The 4,274-nt window shown below is 47.8% G+C and overlaps 1 pseudogene; it reads left to right on the forward strand.

Annotated features, from left to right (window-relative positions):
- The first annotated feature begins 1,009 nt into the window (after window positions 1–1,009).
- On the forward strand, window positions 1,010–1,129 carry LOC136661892 (5S ribosomal RNA; annotated as a pseudogene).
- The last annotated feature ends 3,145 nt before the right edge of the window (window positions 1,130–4,274 follow it).

Consider the following 4,274-nt stretch of genomic DNA (forward strand, 5'->3'; position numbering starts at 1 on the left):
CCACTCCTAAGGCCTTGAGATCCCTCTTGCAGATGTCCTTGTATTGCAGCTGTGGTCTACCTGTAGGGCGCTTTCCTTGCACGAGTTCTCCATAGAGGAGATCCTTTGGGATCCGGCCATCATCCATAAGCTCAGTAACATTTATTCAATCATGTAAGTTCAATCTCTAATGTATTCATTAATGTAAATTTTTTTTTTCTTCCCGGCCCCAGTGTCAGAGTGATGATGTGGCCCTCCTGCCAAAATGTTTGCCCACCCCAGCTCTAGTATAGTGGTTCTCAAACTGTGGGTCTAGGACCCACCAGTGGATCATGATCCACTTTTTGGTAGTTTGTGAAACTGACAGGGCAGATTAGGCAATGTGCATTAAGGGTTAAGCAAGCAGCTACTTGGGGAGGGGGGGAGTGCTGCTACCCAATCACTATTATAGCCACACCCCTTGATATTTATTAGTCAGGCAGCAGCTGCTGGGGCTTCTAAAAAGGTTGGGAACCACTGCAAAGCCTGGTATACGAAAAATGCCTTCAAGTACCATAAGGGGTCTAGCAATAGGGACTGAGCTACTTGTCTCCTTGCTCTCCCCCCAGTGCCATGTCTGTTCATTGACTGGTCTGGTTTTCCTACCACCTCCTTTCTACTGCAGATGTAGGTGGTGTCTACCTTGAACCTTCTAGGTTTTGCTGTGCTTTCTAGGTACAACATAGCCTACTTTGTACCTTCCACTTTGAACCTTCTAGGCACAGCAATACCTTGACTTTCATCCATTTGACTTCCATCACTTTGCTCTTTCAGCCGATTTCAATTAAAACCACATTTCAGATTTCATCCGTGTTCTTTCCTCTTTCGTCCAGTTTCAACCAACCTTCCATGCCATTCGTCTGCTTCTTATGTATATTTTTCTTTTATTTTTGTTTATTGAGGTTCCACGCACATTTGCAGGTGTGGTATAGTTAGTTATTTTTCACTGACCAAAATAAATCCACAAGCTAAATCCACAAGCTAAATAAGGCTCTACAGCAACTGTTACCTTGCACATGCCCGATCTCATTGGATCTCTGAAGCTAAGCAGGGTCAGGCCTGGTTAGTACTTGGATGGGAGATCTCCTGGGAATACCGGGCGCTGTAGGCTTATACCATAGTCTTTCGAGACTGAAGGTTGCCAACCAAATAAGGCTCTGCTTTGGCATTTGTTCATTTTTTTTTTTGACTTTCATCCATGCCCTGATCCCTAACCAGACGAAAGAGCAAGGTATTACTGTACTGGCTGAGGTCTGCCTGGCTTGGTTAGTATGTGGAAAATGAGTGCCCCTGTTAAAGCAGATATTAACTGTTTGAAAGTCATGGTGCCCAAGTTCCCTCTCATCTTGTCTACAACCTTGTGTCAGGGGTTGTAGGAAGCTGGGTTGAACTGATCACGCTGTGTCTGGAGGGAGCAATACAAGAAGAGCCCTGCTGGATTGTGTCAAGAGTCGATCTAGCCCTGTATCTCACAGTGGCTCACCAGATGCCTCTGGAAGTACACAGGACCATAAGATGCCTGCATCCTGTTGCCATTCCCTTGCATTCAGAGATGGGCGACCTCTCAAACCCTTAGGGTGCATACAGCCTTGAGACCCCAGGGAGGGAGTTCAGCGAAGAGTGACAGTTACAGCAACACACCTGAAATTAATGTTGCCAAGGCATCTGCCTAAGGCACAAATAGGGATGACAAATTGAACAGGGGCAGGTAGCCGAAAGCAGGGATTGTCAGATGAGTTGAGACAGCAGTAGTGGCAGGAAACAGGCTGGCCTCCTGGTTTCCCTCGGTGGTTATTGCGGAGAGCGCGACCTCTGCTCCTTTCTGGACTGCTAAAGTGTCACTAATGCCCATTGATTGGAGATCATGTCGTGTTTTCCCCTCGGCTGCCTCCCTGACTGGGGGGGGGAATTGGGTTGCAAACCGTTCCTCCCTCCTTCAAGGCTTGAATCCCCAGTACTTAAAATTGAGCGTGACAAATGGAGTGGGCAAAGGGCAGACCTAGTTCGGCAGGGGAAGGTCCCGCTTCTCGAGTGGGCGGCTTGTGCCTCTTCGATGGCCTCATCTCGTGCCAAGCTCCTGCATGCAGTACTGGTGTGTGCTCTTTTAAGTCTGTTTGTATAAATGTATGGATCTGAATTCCTATTCCCTTGCCATATATTTATAGTATTTTTGATAGTAAAGTCTGGGCTCCAATTGTCCCAATAATACAGTCCCTATTTTCAAAGAAATAATATTCTAGTTACTTTCTGGTGTAGTGGTCTGGGGATTGGACTTAGACGTGGCAGATGGAGGTTCAAATCCCTGTTTAGTCGTGAAGCTTCCTGGGTGACCTTGGGCCAGTCACTCTCTCTCTCCGCCTCACCTACCTCACAGGGTTGTTGTGAGGACAAAAGGAGGAAAAGAACTGTGTACGCCATCATGAGTAACTTGGAGGAAGGGAAATATAAAAATCTGAAAAATGTATAATTGAATGAATAAGTCACTGCCCCTTTGCTTGCCTTTCGGAAATGATGTTAGCTTCTAGAGTTGTCATTCTTCAGGGTCTGGTTCAGGGTGAGCTCATCCATGGGGCAGACTGAGATGGAGGTGTGCACAGCTGACTGCTCCCAGCTTATCCACAACCACTTCCTCCATTACTTACCCTGCTGCCTTATACAGGCATGCCCCTGAATCTGTGGGGGTTCCGTTCCGGAGGGGGCCCCCCCGCGGTGGTTAAGTGAAACCGCAGATATGGGAGAATGCTGCCCTCCAGAGCCAAGGGGAACTCCACTCTTCTCTCCTCTGGAGAGCGTCAAATTACTGGGGGGGGGGGGTCCTGTATCCACAGATCCCATACCTGCAGATTCACTAATTCCCTTCCCTCCCCAGGAGACGCTCTAAGCCAGGGGTGCCCAAACCCCGGCCCTGGGGCCACTTGTGGCCCTCAAGGCCTCTCAATGTGGCCCTCAGTGAACCCCCAATTTCCAATGAGCCTCTGGCCCTCCGGCGATTTGTTGGAGCCCACACTGGCCTGACGCAACTGTTCTCAGTGTGAGGGCGACTGTTTGACCTCTCGGGTGAGCTGTGGGATGAGGGCTCCCTCCACTGCTTGTTGTTTCACGTCTGTGATGCAGTAGCGGCAGCAAAGGAAAGGCCAGCCTTGCTTTGTGCCAGGCCTTTTATCAGCCTTGAGCTATTGCAAGACCTTCATTCATTCATATAAGTGCATCTTTAATATGTAAACTATGTAAACATTTATGTAAGCTTATGTAAATTTATTCAAATTTTAAATGTAAATTAATTCTTCCCCCCCCCCCCCGGCCCCGGACACAATGTCAGAGAGACAATGTGGCCCTCCTGACAAAAACTTTGGACACCCCTGCTCTAAGCAATCACTCTCTTCTCTATGCTTCCTCTTCCACTCCACTCTTCAAATTTAGGGAGTGTGCAGTGGTGATGAAGGAGTCTCTTTATGTCTTTTAATGTGATGCTCTGCTTTCCATTGAGCAAGGGGATAACTTTTGGTAGGGCAGGTTTTGGTTCAACTCCCTTTGAAAGTTCAATGCCAAGGAGACAACTGGATGCTTTATGCCCCTAGTGGACGAATGTGCAGTGACACAGACAGTCTGGAAGCTGGTTTTGCCCTAGGAGGGAAGATTGCATTAGCTCCAGTGGAGGCTTATCCTCCAATGTAGCTTTCATTTAACAAGAGTTCATCTAGTCTAGGTTTCTTTGCAAGCATCAAAGCCACTAGGAAGTGCTAGGTAGCAGTCCATCAGAAATTGGTCAGTGGTCTTTTTGTGGACTTCAAGCCACTTTCTGCTCACCCCTACTCTAGAACGCAATGCAAGTTCCTCTGCATTGCATGGTGTTTTCATAGCTGACATTCGGAAGTTCTTTAACAGGCAGCTCAAAGTGGAAAGGTTTAGGGTTCTTGGAATCTTGTGCTAAGGAATCTGGCTTTGCTGAAATTTACAACTAGCTTGATCCAGCCAGGTCTTCAGCCCAGGCGCCAATTCTTGTGCTATCCCAAACATCAAAGTTGAAACGCTGCTCTTTTCTTGATCCACCCCAAGCGATGTGCTGCAATGCTTCTGTGGTCATTCCTTCCCTCATTTATTTCTACAGGGGATTCTGGGTGGACCTCAGAATTCTTTGGTTCCTACATCCCACAGGTGGAGGTGGTCCAGGTTCCAGCTCAAATGATAGCCTTGCTCAGTAGCATGAGTGCTTGGAGCCTGTTAAGAGGCAGGTGGATAAAAGGTAAAAAGGCCTT

The sequence above is a fragment of the Tiliqua scincoides genome, chromosome 10 (assembly GCF_035046505.1).
Source record: "Tiliqua scincoides isolate rTilSci1 chromosome 10, rTilSci1.hap2, whole genome shotgun sequence".
Taxonomy (NCBI): domain Eukaryota; kingdom Metazoa; phylum Chordata; class Lepidosauria; order Squamata; family Scincidae; genus Tiliqua; species Tiliqua scincoides.